Source organism: Dasypus novemcinctus, chromosome 4 (genome assembly GCF_030445035.2).
Source record: "Dasypus novemcinctus isolate mDasNov1 chromosome 4, mDasNov1.1.hap2, whole genome shotgun sequence".
Taxonomy (NCBI): Eukaryota; Metazoa; Chordata; class Mammalia; order Cingulata; family Dasypodidae; genus Dasypus; species Dasypus novemcinctus.
The window spans coordinates 162,885,459-162,905,876 of record NC_080676.1 but is presented as its reverse complement, the minus strand read 5'-3'; the positions used below and the strand labels follow the sequence as shown (position 1 = coordinate 162,905,876).

Here is a 20,418-nt window from a genome sequence, read left to right as displayed (position 1 = left end):
GTTTAATCCATTAATAGTCAGTGTTATTACTGTAAAAGCACTATTTACTTCAGCCATTTTGTCCTTTGGTTTTTATATTTCATTTTTTTTTTTTTTTTGCCTCTCTCGCAGCCTCCTTTTCTGTATTGTTGATCTTTTGCAATAAATCTGTCTGATCCCATTCTCATTTCTGTTACTGTATGTTTTAAAAATACTTTCTTTGTGGCTACCCTGGGGATTGCATTACATGACCTACTTCTATTAACCTACTAATTTGAAAAGATACCAACTTAGCTTCAGTACCAAACACTTTACTGCTCCTGTATCCCTCCATTTCCCCCCTTTATATTGCTTTTGTTCCACATTACTTCTTTATATTTTTTCATGTCTATTATCAGGAAATATGACTTTTTCCTGGTCAATTATATCTTGACTCTTACCAGAATTAAAGAGTTAAGTTACATATAAAAGGTACAATACTATTTGGTTTTGCATGTACTACTTTAGTTACCTTTACTGAAAATCTTCATTTCTTCACACTACTCCAAGCCAGTCTCTTCTGTCTTTTCCTTTCAACCTGAAAAACTCCCTTTAGTAATTCTTGTAGGTCAGGTCTTCTGATGACAAATTCTCTCAGTTTCTGTTTATCTGTGAAAAAATTTAAATCCTCCATCATTTTCTTCCTTGGAATGTAAATTTATTGTTATAGTTATTATCATATGGTAATAATGGAAGAACTTGTAACATTGATACAAAGCTGGTGGTTACCAGAGGTGCAGAAGGGAAGGGGAGGGTAAATAGGTAAAAAATAGGGCATTTTTAAGGCATTGGAATTGTTCCATATGGTACTGCAATGACAGATACATTATACATTTGATAAAAGCCTATAAAACTGTGCAAAACAAGGTATAAGCCATAAACTATAGACCTTGATTAGCAGCAGCATTTCAATATCAGGTCATTGGTTGTAACAAATGTACCACACTAATGTAAGATATTAATAATAGGAAAAACTATGTGGGGAATGGGTGTTATATATGAATCCCCTATAGTGTTTTTTTAATTAGCAAAATACTTTTTAAAAATATATTTTTTATTTATTTTTAAAATATTAGATTACATAACCTGTTACCAAAAAAAATGTATAAGGGATTCCCATATGCCCCACTCCCACACCTCCCACTTTTCCCCACATTAACAACTTCTTTCATTAGCATGATACATTCATTGCAATTGATAAACACATGTTGGAGCATTTCCACTAAGCATGGATTATAGTTTACATTGTAGTTTACACTCTCTCCCACTCAATTCTGTAGGTTATTGCAGGATATATAATGGTCAGTATCTGCTATTGCAATGTCATTCGGGACAATTCCAAGTCCTGAAAATGCCCCCATATTACACAAATTTTTCCCTCACCCTGACTTCAGCACCTCCAGCAGCCACTGTCTCCACATCAATGATACAATTTCTCCCATTACTAGAATCATACTGTCTATTTTTTTAAATGTTACATTAAAAACAAATAAAAGGTCCCTATACACCCCCCACCCCCCTCAACCCACTTCTCCCCATCAACGACCTCTTTCATGGAGTGAAAGTCCACTCTAGTCCATATTTTATTACCCAATCCTAAGGATTCTCGGATGGTGATGCCCACTCCACCTCTAACTGAGAGGGGCTGATATAATATCAGCCATTTGGCTGATGGATGGGAATCTCTTGCTTGCAGTTGTAGACTCTCTCGGTTCCTTGGTGTTGTCCATCCTCACCTCCTTGTTGGTTGTCCTGGGTAAGTCCAATAAACTGGGGGGTAGTTGTTGCAACTCCAATGAGGCTCAGGGCCCAGCTGGCACATGGACAGGCCAGAGACTCAAGTCTCTTGGATGTATACCTACCAATACCCTATAGCTTTGATGTAACTTTTCTGCGATTTAAAATTTTTAGAGAACTAAAAATAAAGTTTATTATGAATTCAAAAAAGAAAAAAATATGAATAGCCTAATGAATTATAAGACCAACACAACCCAGAAAAAGAAACAGAGCTTCACAATCCACCCCAGAAACCTTTTGCATCATAGCCCATTCTTCCTGCCATAATTAGCTACTATCCAGACTTTCTTCTTGTTGTTTTGTGTGTGTGACTTTTTTCTTGTTGTTTTGTGTGTGTGATTTTTTGTGCCTAGATGCTTTGGTGTATTCTTGACCATTTAAAAAATGATATGACTTTTTTTCTTTATTTTCTTTTAAATGTTACATTCAAAACATACGGGGCCCCCATATACCCCCTACCCCACTCCTCCCACATCAAGAACCTCTTCCGTCTTCGTGGCACATCCACTGCATCCGGTGAGTACGTTCTGGAGCACTGCTGCACCACATGGACAGTGGTCTACATTGTAGTCTACACTCTTCCCCAGTCCACCCAGTGGGCCACGGCAGCACAATGTCCAGCCTCTGTCCCTGCAGCACCACCCAGGACAACATGATGTGGGGGCATTTACAGGATTTGATATGTGTAGCGAGCAAAGGAGGTCATGGTGAAGTCAAGAGTTCATGTTCCCTGTTACGAGCCTGCATGCAGGTCGAAACAGGACAGGAAATGCAAACAATTCCATGAACTACATTCTTGGCTGAAGTGACTATTCTTGCTTATAAGGATGATTAAAAAGGGCCCTGGGTGTGGGGCAGCTCCGGGGTTGGGGATGGTGGGGGCCGCGGAGGCAGCAGCTCTGGGACAAGCAGGAGGACCCTGGGGAGCGCTGTGAGATGGGCCGGTTCCCAAGCCAGCCAGGAGGAGACTGCTTCTTACTACAGCAGCTCAGAAGCTCTGCTGGAAGCTCAGATGTGGCCACCCCAGCCAGCAGCAATAAGGGGTGCAGGAAAGCCACAGAGAAGCTGCTTCTGTTGCCCCAAGAGCAAGCCGACCCATTCTAGGCTCCAGGAACACCACAAAGCAATATGAAACCTGTTCATGAGAGGAGTCAGGAGTGCCTTCCACCAAAGAAACAAGACCTCCCTGTGACCAGCGAGGATATGGGGAGGACTACCAGCTGCTCAACTAACCACACACCCTCCAGTGATGCCTCTGAACGGTCCCGAGGGGTTGTGGTAGCCGGGCAGAGTCAGGCTGAATGCCTGAGAGAGCTTCAGTCCTCCTTACTACCAATTATCCTGACTGCTGACTCTTCTCTCCATCTCCGTTCCATGAAATTTAACACAACAGATATGTCTTTTTTAAAAAGATTTATTTATTCTCCTCCCCCCCACTCCATTGTCTGCTCCCTATGTCCATTTGCTGTGTGTTCTGTGTCTGCTTGTATTCTCATCAGGTGGCTCCAGGAACTGATTCTGGGACCTTCTACATTGGGAGAGAGGAAATCATTCTCTTGCGCCTCCACAGCTCTCTGGTCTGTTGCATGTATTATTGTCTCTCCTCTGTGTCTCTTTTTGTTGAGTCATCTTGCTGTGTCAGCTCTCCACGTGGGCCAGCACTGCTGCTGCATGCAGTAGCACCCCTGAGCAGGGCAGCACTCCTGCACGAGGCAGCACTCTGTGTGGGCCAGCTCGCCACACGGGCCAGCTAGCCTTCACCAGGAGGCCCTGGGTATCAAACCCTCGACCTCCTTTATGATAGATGGGAGCCCGATTGCTTGAGCCATATCCACTTCCCTGAAACGACTTTTTAATTTTCTTATAAACTACAGGTTCCTTCTCCATGCCTTTTGTTTAATTATAATTTATTTGTTGAAGAACCTGATCTATTTGATCTATAGAGTTTACCAGTGTCGATTTTGTTGATTACATAATCAGCTGAGTACAGTTTACCATGTTCCTCTGTCCTCTGTATTTCCTGCTAAGTGATCATTGGATTATTCCAATGGTTCGTGATCTGAAAGACTCAGGTTCAATTGATTTGGCATCGCACCAGGTCTGGTTGTGTCTCTTTTAGTGATCTTAGTGGCCATTGGTGCTTACTGCCAATATCTCTTCATTCACTGGGAGTTTCAGAATGATAATATTCCAAGTTTATCATTTATTTTTCAATTACTGGTTTGAATATTTTTTATAAAAGGACAATTTCCCTCATCTAATATTTAATTACCCAGTGATACAATTTATATAGCAACAGCAAGATAAATGATTGTTCTTTCCCTTTATCAGTTTTTAATATAATGAATTGGTTCCCTAGCATCTTCCAAAGTCACATTTCTTTTTTTTCCAATATTATCATGAACATGTAGATATAAGCATATTTAATAAGTATCAGTCTATTGAAATTATTATCATTATCGGCTATCTCAACTTTGGTCACAGAGATCTTCCGCAAGCTGGTGCCTGAGTACTTTTTCACATGACCCTGGATGTCTTTGATAGTTCCCTTGCTATCTGATATTATAAGATGTCTCAGACCCATCTTCTATTATAGCTCTTGCCTGTGGCCATTTGAAAGTATTTTTATGAATCCAAAAAAAAGAAAGATTATATTTGTGAACTAATCCATTCCTGTGGGCGTGAGACCATTTCAATTGGACTATGTTGGTGAGGTGTGACTCAGGTTCAATCTCTGCCCTTTTACCTGGTCTGATAAAATGTAGATATATAGAGAGAGACAAACACAGATAAACAGGAAAAGGAAGCCACCAGTTTTGACATTGCCATGTGAGAGAGGTCTAGAGGATTGCTTAAGCACAAATCCCCCAAGGGGCTGGGCCCATGGAGCAGTTCAGGAGGAGATGAACCCTGCTTTATGCCTGATAGCTGACAGCTGAGCTTTGGGAGCTGGGCTCCAAGAGATGGTAAATTCTGGAGGTGAAGGCAGAGATCCGGGGCCATCTTCACCATGTGTCAGCTGACTTCGGTGAGCAAGCATTTCTGATGGTGCCTTGGTTTGGATAGTTCATGGCCTTGGAACTGTAAGCTTTCCTCCCCAAGGGTTTACATAACTTTTCATTCCATTTTTTTATTAGAGAAGTTGTGAACTTACAAAACAATCATACACATGTGTGGAATTCCCATACAACACCCCTCCACCAACACACTACATTGTTGTGGAACATTTGCTACAAGTTATGAGATAACATTATCAGACTATTACCACTCACTATGATCTACAGCATACATTTGGTATATTTTTTCCATACCCCATGTATTAGTCAGCCAAAGGGGTGCTGATGTAAAGTACCAGAAGTATGTTGGATTTTATAAAGGATATTTATTTGGAATAAAAGCTTACAGTTACTAGGCCCTAAAGAATCCAACTCAAGGTACCATAAGAGGTACTTCTTCACCAAATGTCAGTTGCCATGTGTTGAAGCAAGATGGCGGGCGACGCATGTGAGAATTCAGCTTTTCTCTTCCCTCTTAAGACTCCATGGGTCCAGATTCTTCCAATCTCAGCTGGCATAGGACTCATCTCTCTTCCCAGGGCTCAGCTGCTCTGTCTCTTCACAAGGTCAGCTGTAAACTATCAGGCAAATGGCTCATTTCTCTCCCTAGGGCCTCTGCCATGTCTATGGAGCTATCTCTCTTTTCTCACATATCTGCTTCTTTGTATTTATCTCTGTGTTCTTGACTGATAACCGTGTATATAGCCCACCAAAAGGATGAGGACTCAACCCTGCATGCCCTTATGATGTCAAATCAAAGCCCTAATCTTGATTTAATAAAGTGAATGTAAAACCTTTGAATTTAATACAAAGAGGTACCATGCCTAGAGGAATAGACCAGTTTACAGACATAATCAATATCTCTTTTTGAAATTCATAAATAATATCAAACTGCCACGCATCCCCTACTACAAAGATTACAGTACATCTTTGGCATTGATGCATGAATATTACAGTATTGCTTTTAACTATAGTCCTTAGGTTATATTAATAGTATTTTTCCCATGTTTCTCCACATTCTTACCACATTGCAAAAGTGATGTACATTTGTTGTAGTTCATAGGACAATCTTGAATTTGAAATTGACCACACTTCTTATCCACCTCTGACTTCACTGTTTTATTCAGTTCCTAGATTATTCTCTATCATTAGTTCAATTGACAGTTACATTCCTATACTACCCTTATCAGCCACCATAGCAGTTTGATATAATTGATGAATTCCAAAAAGAAATATTGGATTATGCTTATAATCTGATCTGTACCTGGGCATGATTGAGTTATGATTAGGGTGTTGACTCCCCACCCTTTGGTGGGTGGGGATTCACAGATAAAAGGCATGGCGAAGAACAGAGTTGAGTGCTTTTAATGTTGGAGTTTTGATTTTGGAGTTTGATGCTGAAGACTTAAACTGGAGCCCTGGGAAGTCAGCACGCAGAAGAGAAGCCAGCCCGAGGAAGGAAGGAAACTTGAAGCCAGAGTAAAGCAAGCCCCAGGAACGTAGGAACCCAGGAAGCCTGAACCTTTGCAGACGTCAGCAGCCATCTTGCTCCAAATAGACTTTGGTGAGGGAACTAACTTATGCTTTGTAACCTGGTATCTGTAAGCTCCTGCGCCAAATAAATACCCTTTACAAAAACCAACCAATTTTGGTATTTTGCATCAACACCCCTTTGGTTGACTAATACAGCCTCAATCCCATTTATAAACCAAACTGCCTTAGTTCTAGTCACGATAAAGTGTTACCATCAAATCTATCCATTTCCACACTTTTACAGTCAAGGTAATTAGAATTTTTACATACGTTAAGCATGTAATGTTATTACACTACGTAACATTACATAGCATAATGTCATTACACTATTAGGGACATGAAAATCAAAACGACAATGAGATACCATCTCACACTACATAGACTGGCCATTACTTAAAAACCAGAAAACAGTAAGTGCTGGAGAGGATGTGGAGAATAGGAACACTCCTTCACTGTTGGTGGGAATGTAGAGTGGTACAGCCTCTTTACAACCCTCCTCTTAGCTCCTAATAGCTATACTCTAGATTTTAACTCCATGCATTTTTTAAAAAAATTAGTTCATATTAGTGAGACCATGCACTAGTTTGATGTTTGTGTCCACCATATTTCACTCAGCATAATGTCTTCAAGGTTTATCCATGCTATTATATGTGTCCCAATTTCATTTCTTCTTACAGCAGCCTAGTATTCCATCGTATGTATAGACCACATTTTGTTTATCCATTCATCAGTTGATGGACACTTGGTTGTTTCCATCTTTTGGCAATTGTGAATAGTGCCACTATGAATTTCACTGTGCAAATGTATGTTTGCGTGACAGTTTTCAGTGGGTATATTCCTAGTAGGGAATCACTGGATCATATAGGGCAGTTCTATATTTAACATCCTGCAGGACCAAACTGTCTTCCATGGAGGCTGTACCACTTCACATTCCCACCAACAGTGAAGGAGTGTTCCTATTCTCCACATCCTCTCTAGCACTTATTGTTTTCTGATTTTTAAATAATGGCCATTCTATGTAGTGTGAGATGGTATCTCATTGTCCTTTTGATTTTCATGTCCCTAATAGCGAGTAATAGTGAATGTGTTTTCATGTGCTTTTTGGCCATTTGTATTTCTTCTTTGGAGAAATGTCTATTTAAGTCTTTTGCCCATTTTTCAATTGGACTGCTTGTTCTTTTACTGTTGAGTTGTATGAGCTGGAGCTCAGAAAGTAAACACATGATAGAGAGCAGAGCAGCTGCGCCTGGAGAAAAAACAGCCCTGGGAGTGAGACAAGACTTGCTCCAGCCTAGAACTGATCTTGGAAGAAGCTGGGACCATGGAGCCTTAAGAGGAAGAGGAAGGCTGAACGTCGGCAGCCATCTTGCTCCAACACGTGGCAACAGACTTTGGTGAGGGAAGTAACTTATGCCAAATAAATACCCTTTGGGAAAGCCAACAGATACCTGGTATTTTGCATCAGCACCCCTTTGGCTGACTAATATATCAGGCCTCCAGCTGACCAAATGGGGTTAAAGCACCATTCAACGTCCCCAGGCACACAGGACTGGAGCAAGCAGTTGTAAATATTTCTAAGGCTATGAAACAGAGCTTCAGCACCACGCTGAAAGCCCTCCAGACTGAAGTTGACAGCTTACAAAAGAGACAGGCTCTGTGTACCCTGACTGCCACAAACAATGCTGCATTCATTTTAACAAGTCTGCATTAGTGCCAAATAACCTGAACACATCAAAGGACCAAGTGAAGGTGATTCATGATATCAGGTTCATCCATTTCAATGTGGAGCCATGTAGATTGCACCTCTTAGTAGTTCCCTCTGAAATTTATAACAAAACTGAAGCTTCATGCTGGACTGCCTCACTTAATTTACACTTCCAAGCCAAACGCAAGTAGCCCAGGGATGTCACTGGTGCTTGAATGGGCCTCTTCCATGAGACCTTTATTTCTTTGGTGAGGAGTCAACATAAAGAAAAATACGATCAGAAACTTATCTATGATAGGATTACTGAGGACACTGCAGGAGCTATTACCGCACAACAAAAATCCTTGGATTCTTTAGCTAGAATTATTTTAGATAATAGAGTTGCTCTTACTGCTTGCTGGTGGAGCAGTGAGTTTGTGCTGTCAGTAGCAACACCTACTGTACCTGGATAGATGCTGCTAGGAAAGTCAAAACACAGTTACATGAAGGAGTCAAACAAGTCATGTGGCTCAGGCAAGTAATTTCTTCTGGATCTTTCTTCGATCTCTTTGACTTCAGCAGGTTTGGGTCCTGGGTCCTTGGCTCAGAAGCATATTCCAGACATTGGATGCTTTCCTACTCATAGGCAGTATAATAAGCTCCCTGGTGCACTGTTTCCTCTCTGAAGTTGTTTTTGCTGGTTTGTTGGTTTGTTTTGTTTTAGGCGTACTGGGGATGGAGGCCAGACACCTCACCAAATGAGGTCTATCTGCCTAGAACGAAAGAAGCATGAAGAGAACAAAAACAACCACCCCCACAAAAATTTTAAAAAATAAATAAAAATCCCACAGCCACCCCCTCGACATCTGTAACCTAGAGTTAATCACCTATGACAGCATCTAAAGCCAGCAGATGGTGAGAGAGGTGTTAATGCTTTAAATTTTGGTCTTGGGCTTGGTCTCGGCCAAGACGATCAAAAGGGAGGAAATGATATAAATCAAATCTAGGAGGCCCAACCCGGAGGCAGCCATGCTAAGCTCCATGCTAGCAAAACCAGAAACAGACGCTGGTTTCTATTTCCTGTAAGCTGCTGGCCTCACGGTTTCCAAGGCCGCGGGCAGCTGTGGGGCCACGGAGGACATGGCATTGTGCAGTCCTAACAGAGGGAGTGGGCACCACTTAGGAGGAAGGGTCCGCTCTTCAGCTGCTGTTGATTCCTGCCTGCCCTGCACCCCTGTCCCCGCCTTGCCCTAACAAAACTGGAACCCGCCCTGCCAAGCCCATCTCCAGTGAAACACTGTTTCAGCAGCGTCATCGTCATCAGAGGGAACAGCCTCAGGCCAGGACTGGCCCTGCCGCCGGCGGCAGGAAGACTATCCTTCAAGATCAGGAGGCTGCAGAAGGGGAAACGACCCAGAGGTCGTGTCAGTTATCAGACACAGAGTCTTTGCTGGGCCTGGGAGTCTCAGAACCTTCCGGCCAGCTGCCAAATGTTGGGACTGCCTGAGGTCACTAATTTTGGCCCCTGGAGTTTCTTACCCTCAAACACCACGGGGTCTGACAAGGCAAGAAGCGTTAGGATGGGCTATGGAAACGGCCTATTCCTCAAAAGTGCCCCAAGGGGGCAGTGTTCCCCTGCCGTTCTTTGGTGGAATCTTCCAGTGTGTCATTGCGTCAAATGACGGCAAGAGTGGGGTGGCCAGGTGAGGGCGGGGTGAGAGGCCTCGAGCTCTTCCTCTGCGCTACGGAAATGGTGACGCCCAGTCCACCTTACAACACGGCAATGCACGGGGAAAGGCATCTGCAAGTCATCAGGTGCTCAACAAACTGAGCGCCCACGTGTGTACACAGGCATGCCCTTGTAAAGGGCCAGTGAGAGCTGGCCATGGTTCTGAAGAAGGAAGGGCAAGGGGCTCAAGCAGGATGGGCTGCAGTGGGAGGAGGGTGATTTTAGTGGTAAGTAAAGGAGGAGAATCCTCCCACCCTGGATTCATACTGCTGGGAGGCAGGCACCCCTGCCTCTAGTCAAATATTTTGACTAGGGCATTTCATTTTTCCTTCTCTCCTTTTCCTTTCTGTTCTTTTTGTTTGTTTCTCTCTTCCTTCATAACTTCTCTCCCTCCAAATCCCTCCCTCCCCCCTCCCTCCGCCCCTGCCCTCTCCCTTCCTTATCCTCTCCTCTCCTCTCCTCTCCTCTCCTCGCCTCTCTTTCCTTCCTGCTTTCCTTCCTTCCTTTTTTGCAGCACTGAAGAACGACCTTGTTTTTTCCTACTTCACGGGTAAAATCACGTCAGTCACCAGTGGAAACTCCATTCTGTAAAGTTCCTATAAAATAATTTAAGGGGTAGCCTCTGGATGCACCTTCTACATGTTGTCTTTCTCCTTTACTCAAGGACTGTGGCTGACTTCTCCAGCATATCCACACAGTACATCCATACAGTGAAGGGGGGTTACTTTGGGGATGTTCTGCCTGTTGGGGGGGTTCAGTATAACTGGAAGCACGATGGGAGTGAGTGCTGAGCTACGGACCTAGTGGGGAAAGGGAATGGAGCTGGACGATGGAGGGGAGAAGTGCTGACATTTGGCTTGTAGAAATGGCCTCGCTTAATCCTCATATAAGTCCTGTGAGGTAGGTAGGGTTTATCCTGCTTGCGAGTTTGGGAAACTGAGGCTCAGCAAGGTTCTGGGCTGAATTTGAAGCCACATGTGGTGGTCTGAAGCAATACGAAGACCAGAAAACCATGTTCTTAAATACGACCCACTCCTGTGGGTGTGGGTCCTTGTAAGACCTTATGATGGGGCTACTTCAGTTGAGGTGTGGCCCAGTGCAGTCAGGATGGGTCTTCATCCTGTTACTGGAGTCCTTTAGAAGAGAATGAATTTCAAACATAGAGAGAGAGAAAGTCATGGAAGCAAGAAACTGAAATTCAGCCCTACCTGGAAGAGAACAGAGAGGCCGGGAGAGGCGCCATGTTCTTGCTGTGCGACAGAGGAGCCAAGGACCAAGGATCACCTGCACCCAGCCCAGAACACCTGTCCTAGGGAAGAAAGCATGGCCTTGATGATACTTTGGTTTGGACTTTCTTTTAGCCTCAAGATGGTGAGTGAATAAATTCCCATTGTGTTACCCAACCCATCTCACATTGTTTGCTGGAGTAGCCTAGGAAACTAAAACACCTGCTTCCACATGCAACAGTCTCTGCTGCTCCTCTTTGCAAGGGCAAAGGGCCTTACCCTGGCTGCACATCAGAATCACCAGGTGACGGAAAACTCCTGCGACCACATCCCAGCGGTTCCGATGGAATGGGTTAGAGGCAAGGCCTGGGCATTGGATTTTTAAAGCTCTCCAAGCAATCTAATGTGTCACCAAGGTTCAGAAACCTGGCTGCAGGGCTCCATGGTTTCACAAGGCAAAAAATATGTTTTTAATAGGAGATTGGTATTAATCTCCTTAATAGGAGATTGGTATTAAGTGCTTTAAAAGGGATATTTGTCACATCATCTTTTTAATTAAATGATCCAAGTCCATGGTCTGGAAAATCCAGAAGAGTCTGAGGAAGAAAATAAAAGCACCCACAATCCTACAAACTAGAGATGATCATTGTTGAAAAACCCTCTATTTCAAAAAGGTAATTTTCTTTATTAAATTTCTATTCAAGACTTCACATAGTAAAGGGAGCTTGCCATGGGCAGGGGAGCAGTACAGGGAAAGAAAGGGCTCACCCCGATGTCTTTCTCTTGAGGGCTGAGGAGCGCGATTACAGCAAAGGCATGGCTTGATTCATCTGGAAGTGGCCACCTAAAGGACCCTGTTCCAAACAACCAAAGTTTGGGTTGAAGCGACGACCTCAGGGAGTCTCCTTGAATGTGGTTACCAAGCTCACTCATTCACTGAGAAATCATGGATGCCAGGCAAGAGTCTGGAAATGAAGCAGAAAAGAGTGAATCATGAAAGGAATCTGGTTGGTAAGACGGTGGTCGTTTCCTGGAAGAGGCAATTGGGAAGGGTTAGCCAGAGGGGTCTCAGGCTAAAGCTTGTGGTTGCAGAGCCTTGGGTGTGTACCTGGACACTTTGCTAAGCCCCCACAGACCTGTCCTAACCCCATTCCAGGGCCCAATATCAAGCCACGTGGAGGGTCTCCCTGGGTTGCCCACACCCCTCCCCCATCTTTAAGTGTACAATTTAGTGGTACTAATTACATTCATAATGTAGTGCTACCATCACCTCCATCCAGTACCAAAACTTTGTCCTTATCCCAAATAGAAACTTCATATCCATTGAGCATTTACTCCCCATCACCTCCTCCCTTTAGCCCCTAGAATCCTGTAATCTACTATCTCTATTAATTTGCATATTCTACATATTTCATGTAAGTGGAATAATACAATACTTGTCTTTTTGCAGCTTCCCTATTTCACTCAACATGCTGTCTTCAAGTTTCATCCAGGTTGTAGCATGTATCAGAACTTCATACGTTTTTTCATGGCTGAATAACATTCCACCTTATCTATATACTACATTTTGTTTATCCATTCATCTATTTAGGACCTTTGAATTGCTTCCACCATTGGGCTATTGTGAATAACTATTTCCAAAGCAAATAGAAGGAATGAAATAGATCAGAGCAGAAATAAATGAAATTGAGAAAAAATACATTAGAGAGAAATAACAAAACCAAAATTTGGTTCTTTGAGAAGATTAACAAAATTGATAAACCCTTAACTAGACTGGCAAAGAAAAAAAGAGAGAAGGTGAAAATAAATAAAATAAAAAATGAAAATGGGGACATTACTACTGACCCCACAGAAAGAAAAGAGATAATAAGAGAATACTATGAACAACTGTGTACCAACAAAAATAGACAGTGTAGATGAAATGGAAAAATTCCTAAGGATGTACGAACAACCTACACTGACCTAGAAGAAACAGAAGACCTCAACAAACCAATCACAAGCAAAGACATTGAAAACTTCTTCAAGTAACTCTCCAAAATGAAAAGCCCAGGACCAGACGGCTTCACAGTTGAATTCTATCAAGCATTCAGAGAAGATTTAATATTAATCTTACTCAAGCCCTTCCAAAAATTTTAACAAGAAGGAATGTCACCAAACCTATTCTATGAAGCCAATATCACCCTAATAACAAACCCAGATAATGATGTTATGAAAAAAGAAATCATTATCTTAATGAATATGGATGCAAAAGTCCTCAATAAAATACTTGCTAATCGAATCCAACAACATATTAAACGAATTATTCATCATGATCAAGTTGGTTTTATACCAGGCCTGCAAGGGTGGTTCAACACAAGAAAATCAATCAACATAATACACAGCACTAATAAATCAAAGAAGAAAAATCACATGGTTCTATCGATTGATGCAGAAAAGGCATTTGACAAAAAACAGCAAACTTTCTTGATAAAAATCACTACAAAATATAGGAATTGAGGGAAACTTTCTCAACATGATAAAGGCCGTATATGAAAAACCCACAGCTAACTTTGTACTCAGTGGTGAAACACTGAAAGCTTTCCTGTTGTTGTTGTTATTATTGCATCCATGGAATATCTTTTTCCAGCCTTTCACTTTCAATCTCTTTATAAATTTGGGTCCAAGGTTAGTCTCTATATGCTCCTATATCAGCATATAGATGGCTTATATTTTCTTACCCATTCCTCCAGTATGTGTCTTTTGATTGGGGAGTTTAATACATTAACATTCAATGTTATTATTGTACCAGCAGTTCTTTCTTCATCCATTTTGACCTTTGGGTTTTATCTGTCATATTTTGTTTTCACCACTATTTTTACACTCATAGTTACTTTTACTGATATAATCTTCATTTCTAGACTCCCTTCCAAGCTTCTCTCTCCTGTCTTTTTGTTGTTGTTGTTCCAGGCTGTAGCACTCCCTTTATTATTTCTTGCAATGCCTTTCTCTTGGCTACAGACTCTCTCCGTTTCTGTTGATCTGTGAATATTCTAAACTCCCCTCATTTTTGAAAGACAATCTTGCTGGATATAAGATTCTTGGCTGATAGTTTCTCTCTTGCAATATCTTAAATGTATCGTACCACTGCCTTCTTGCCTCCATGGTTTCTGATGACAAATCAGTACTCAGTCTTATTGGGTGTGGCTTGTATGTGATGCATCACTTTTGTCTTGCTGCTTCAGAACTCTCTCCTTGGCATTTGACATTCTGATTAATATGCGTCTTGGAGTAGGTCTATTCAGATTTATTCAGATGGGTATGCATTGTGTTTCTTGGACTTGGATATCTATGCCCTTCAATAGGGTTGGGAAATTTTCTACCATTATTTCTTCAACTATGCCCCAAAATATGCCCAAAAATCTATTATGTGTGGGCTGAAAGTGCCTGTAGTTGCCCAAGTGGCTGAGGGAGTACTGTCTCTTTTCCCTTTTAAGGGATGAGTATGAAACCACAGGCACCCAACACACTAGTCTGTGTGGGCAGAAAGCACCTGCTGTTACCCAGACAGTCTGAAGAAACACCAGCCCCTTCCTATCCTATGGAGGCATAGTTGTAGAACCTCAGTCACTCAACAAACCAGTCTGTGTGGGCTGAAAGCATTTGTAGTTGCCCAGAGAGGCTCAGGAAACATGGCTCCCCTCTTGTCCTTTCAGGGGTGAGAGTGAAGCCACAGGCACTGAAAGCCCAGTTTTTGCAGGCCAAAAGCACCTGCTGTTGCCCAGAGAGACTGAGGAAATACCAGCTCCCTCCTATCTTATGTGCGGTGGGGGTAGAGCCCCAGATGCTCAATACACCAGTCTGTGTGGGTTAAAGCACCTGCAGTTGCCCAGGATAATACTCAGAAGGTATTATAAATAAAACTTCTTATAATCTCTTACTAGGAGCAGACAATAATCCCAGAAAATATTGTCATTTTTACAGAGAAAAAAACAAATTTCAAATTTGCATGACTATACTGTTTTTAAAAATCTTATAGAATACCCTGTTATATCTTATACAGTTTTGACCATGGAAAATAATTTTTTTTTTTTGCAAAAAAAAAGGGGGGGGGGAGGCTGAGGAAATACCTGCCCCCTTCTACCTATCCCATGCAGGGGGTAGAAGGGATGGGAAGATGGATGGAATCAAAGATGCTCAACAAATCAGTCCATATGGGCCAAAAGCACTTGCAGTTGCCCAAAGTTGAGGAATCACAGTCCCCCTCCTATCCTATTGGGGGGTGGTGATGGAGCCCCAGGTGTCTGACTATCCTGTCTGTGCTTGCCAAAAGCACCTGCAGTTGCCCAGATAGGCTGATGCAGTTTCCTCCCTGCAGTTTCCTCCCGGCAGGAGGTGGGGCTGGGACCTAGGCTAGAGGTGCAATCCAATCTGGGGAGAAAGAAGCCAGTCCTTACCATCACTATACTTTTCTTCTTCCTATCACGCTGGGGGTGGAGCTAAAATGGCAGTGACTAGTCTCTTTCTGACTTGGACAGTTCCAAACTTTAACTGTCCTTAGGATTACATGCTAGACAAACAATTTACTAATCAGTAGTTGGAATAGGTGCTGGCTCTCTCTTCTTCCCCCATTTTTGGGAAATGAAGCTTCCAACTCCAGCCATGGAATAACTCCCAAGGTGGAGGATGGGCACCAGACTCCATGTCATGGAGTGCTCTACTCATAAATCTTCACTAAAGACAAGCACTCTACTTCCATTCTTTCAAGAATGTTGCAGGATGCTCTTCTGTTCTCCTGGGGTCCCCAAACAGGTGCTTTAGATAGCTCTGGGTGATTACTAACTGCCCTGTAGCACAAGCTGACTCTTGGAGCTCCTTACTCTGCTGCCATCTTGGTTGCTTCTAATCAAGAAATACTGGTTTTTAAGAAAAAAGTCTTATTCTATGAAAATGTGTGTCAGTTGAGTACTATCACCTCAAGAGAGAAGTTTGGTGTTTATAATTGGTAGCAAAGAATCTGATGAGCTAAGTGAAAGCAGAAATTAAAAATTGTTGGAGCAGTTTCAGACCTCCCAAGAATAAATCCTTAAACTATGTTGAATGGATCCTAGCCCAAGTTTAGTTTTCATGGAAGTAAGTAGTGCTGCTTTTATCAAGTTCCAAAACAACCAAACACACACACACACACACACCCTACTGGTACATGGGCTGGAGCAGACTGCAAGTTGGAATTGTGCCCAGCAAAGCCAGGCACCTCTTTTCAAACCCTTATGCAGAGAAGTCAGGCACAAAGAGAAGGGGGAGTGTGGTGTGTGGAATTATCTGGTCGACTGGGCACACTGCAGGAGGTTGACAAAGGACACTGCCTCTTCCCCTAGTCTTGCTCTGCTTATGGATAAAACCAGATCATGGCCTTCTAGACCTTCTGCAGACAGAGGTTTGAGTGACTTCATGTGGCTTTCCCTCTTCCACAGCCAGCTGCTCTCCATTCCAAGTACCATTCAAATGGACACCATCCCAACTGGCATTTTCTTCTAGGTCAAACTCAAAGCCACTCCTAGTCGCATCTGTGTGTGGTGGCACATGACCAAAACAAGCATCCCAATGACCACTATGGCCAGGATGCCTGCACTGGATATGACAGAGCCTGGAGAGCCTCAGCATCAGGTGGGCTTCCAGGACTCCTACCATTGGTGCAACTACCCTACAAGGGCTGCTCTGAACATCTCTCCAGTGGGAACCAAATGACACTTACCTCAAGACCGAGAAGCAGGGAGAAAGTCAGAGGTGGTGGAAGGGGCCTTTTGTTGTGTGGTTGAGGGCCTTGCTCTCCAGAGAAGGGTCTTGATGGCCAGGAAGCACTCAGATTGCTCTTGAGTGGGTATGCCCAGTGCTTGGCACACCTTTTATGTGTCAGAGTAGTTTCTGGAGTTGGTAAATATGATGCCAATTTTAGGGCAGCCAAGCTGCAGGACTTACCTTTATGGGACTTGGTTGTAAGGATGAGAGCCCAGTTTTTAAACTCCTCTCTGATTTTGTTAAAGCACCAGGTCTCGTTCTCCTCTAGAGTTCCTTCTCCCATGAATTTTTCAGTGTTCTGATTAAACGTCTTACTTATCAGTCTGTGCCGCAATCATACTGAAGATGCAGGACTACAGGCAGCGGAGTGTGGTGATGGGCGCGGGGGTTGCAAGGAGTGCTCCCACCCACCCACCCACCCACCTCATTTCACAGTTGAGACACATAAAGGGCACTGAAGACAGAGCAGAGCTCCTTGCACCACTGTCTCATAGACGAGCTGACTCCCAGAGACAGTGGATCCAAAGGGACCTGGTGGCCAGAAGGCAATTCTGTGCATGAGTGTTGCTTGGGGGTCCACAGGTAATTCTTACTTTCATCAGAAAGAACATTCTATGGGTCTCCTTGGTGGGGTTGTTAGCATTGCAGTGGCACAGCTCCTCTATTGCCCTCTGGTGGTTCTCCTTGACTTGCTTTTCTACAGTGGGGGTGATTTCTTGGTGAAATAATAGCCATCAGTTCAACTCTGCAGCTTAGTGAAATTAACTCACAGATTTCCTAGAGACATGGGTAGCTTCCCACTTTGAAGCATTCAAGAAGATTAAGACTCTCTCGCATTGTGTGCAAATGTGTTAAATTGGAAAGCTGTTCAAGGGCCCAAGGAAGGCATGGCATGCAGCCAGTATGTTATACAGCTTGATCTGGTTTGGAATTTTGCAAATTCTATTATATATAAAGCAAATCTATTATGCAATTGAACTGGCGAGGAATCAGATGGTGGCTAGTTTTTGTTTTGGGTCTTTTTGTTTGATTTGCTTTGGTGCTTTGCATTTACTAAGATGTCTTTAGTAAAATGTTGAGGATCAGTGGGGTTTCATAAACCGATATAGGGAGCTTTGGTGCATCTTGGGTGTTGGTCATGCTGGGTACAGTCCTGACCAGTCAATGCTGCTGCTGGTGGTAACAAAACTGAAAGACAACAGAGGGCAGCATGGAGGATCTCCTTTGGGCCAAGCCCTGAACCTAGACTTCCACATCTCATTTAATCCTCACACTCATTATAAACTGGACATTTTTACTGCCTCCTTTTCTACAAGAGAGGAAACTAAGACCAGGAGAGATCAAGTGATTTGCTGTCATCCCTTAGCTAGTGAGTAAGCAGCAGGATCCAGATTCATGCCCCATGCATTCCCTCCAGACTCCTCGAAGGTCAACACTGCAGGACAGGACACCTTGAAGGTAGTGGTCCCATGTCCCTGCTCCCGTGAACAGGGCCTCTGAGGCTGAGTGGGCAGGATGATTTCACTGGGACTTAGAGGAGCCAAGCTGAGGGCTTTGTGGATTAGCACACAGAGGTTATATAGTGGTGGTTCACATCAATAAATTACTTAGGTTTCACAGGCTTTTTAAAATTCACTTTTGGAAACAGTTTGTATCTATAGGCAGAAATGTATTAAAAATTGTTACTGAAATTTCAGAATATCATGATCATAATTGAGTCTTGGTATAAACTTTAAAATTAATTAAAAACATTACAAGGGTTAAGTGCAATGTTAAATACAAAATGTTTTAATGTTCAAAAACAAGTTATCAGAAAGCAACATGTCTTCATCAAAAGGGGGCTATTCAAATTAGGGCCCTCTTCTAAAAAATGAAGGAATTTGACTGGAATCAGTGCTACTCAAAGTGTGTTCCTGGGATCACTTGGAAACTTGTTAGAAATACAAGTTCACAAGCCCCATCCTAGGTCTACAAAGTGAGAAACTCTGAGGAGGTGGCCCAGGAATTCATTTCCACAAATTTTCCATGTAATTCTTGTGTACACTAAAGCTTGAAACCCCTGGCCCCTTCCAATTAGATCATCATTATGTATGTGCTTCCCAGCTCAAAAGAATTCATTGCTTTTTGTCTGAAAAACAATTTAGCATGGAGTAAGGGCACATCTCATTGTGTAGAACACTGCTCTAAAAGGGATAAAACTATAAATCTTCCATGGTATTCAACTTATTTTCAAAGGTTTAGGCACTCATTAAAATACCCTATTTTTCAATAAGCACAAAGTCACAGTTCTCCCCTATTTAATGATAATATATCATGAGAACTTTGTCTGTGGTTGTATATTTCTGAGAATCTATAAAAACAGAACACTTATTTCTTGCCATTTTGAAGCTGGGGAAATATTTCTCATACTGTGAAATATTAACAACTTATTGAAAAGAGAAAATTTTACATGCTTAGAGGATGTCATAGTTTTCCTCCCTTGCTTTTTGCTTCCCCAAAATGGTCTTATTCAACTCTGTTTCAACACTATTGCTTTTCAAAACCTCTTCCAAGAGCCTTTGACCAGGAGCAACTTTGTTTCCAGAATTTGCTTGCTTGGACCATTCAGCCAATACATGACTGAGCAAGTTGGCTTGGGTGATATAGCAGTTTGATATTGTTTATGAATTCCAAAAATAGATATTGGGTTATGTTTGTGAACTGGTCTGCTCCTCTGGGCGTATTAGATTGTATTAGATTCAGAGGCTTCACTTTTACTCGATTAAATTATGATTAAGGCTTTGATTGGGCCATGTCAGTAGGACATGGAGTTCCCACCTCCTTGGTAGGCAGGGACTCACAGAGAAACCACTTTGCATAGAAGAGATGTTGGAGTTTTGGAGCTGGAGCCCTGGGAAGTAAATGCACAGAGAAGCAGATATGTGAGGAAAGAGAGAAAGTGCCCTTAGACATGGCAGAAGCCCCAGGTAGAGAGACTATTTGCCTAACGGTTTATAGGTGGCCCTGTGGAGAGCAGCTGAGCCCAGAGAGAAACAAGCCCTGGGAAGAGAGACAAAAGTTATCCCAGCCTATAGCTGATATTGGAAGAAACTGGGACCATGGAACCTTGAGAGGAAGAGGAAGGCTGAACCCTTGCAGACATCGCCCGCCATCTTGCTTCAACACGTGGCAACAGATTTTGGGTGAGAATGTACCTCTTATGGTACCTTGAGTTGGACTCTTTAGGGCCTGGTGACTGTAAGCTTCTACCCCAAATAAATACCCTTTATAGAAGCCAAAAGAGTCCTGGTACTCTGCATCAGCACCCCTTTGGCTGACTAGCAGAGGTGGCTACATCCTTAGAAGCTGCAGGGTGGCCCTTGGGCTCACACTGATGCACATGATGAGTTGAGGCTAGTCTTCCTGCCAGATGGGGCCCTGTGACCTTCCCTTCCTCCAGCAGATCCCTGAAACAGGACAGAGCGGATGTGAATTCCGGAAGTACCTGGTACAATCATTTTGTGGTACGGAGCTTTGTGAGGGGGTAGGCGAGCTCAGCTCCCTGCAGCAATTCCTGGCATCGGGCTTGCCAGGCCATGTGTGAGAAAGGCAGCCCCTCAT

The 20,418-nt window shown here is 42.9% G+C and overlaps 1 long non-coding RNA gene across 2 annotated transcripts in view; it reads right to left on the bottom strand.

Moving 5' to 3' along the window:
- Nucleotides 1–490: 490 nt before the first annotated feature.
- The window catches only part of LOC139438908 (uncharacterized), a 42,128-nt gene continuing 22,200 nt past the window's right edge, over nucleotides 491–20,418 (bottom strand). Inside the window, exons 2-4 of one of the 2 annotated variants that reach the window (XR_011648728.1) lie at nucleotides 11,812–12,008; nucleotides 11,026–11,126; nucleotides 491–627 (exon numbers count right to left, since the gene is read on the bottom strand). This is a non-coding gene — a long non-coding RNA (uncharacterized lncRNA). The remainder of the gene's footprint in view (nucleotides 628–11,025; nucleotides 11,127–11,811; nucleotides 12,009–20,418) is intronic. The other variant, XR_011648729.1, reaches the window with a different exon arrangement.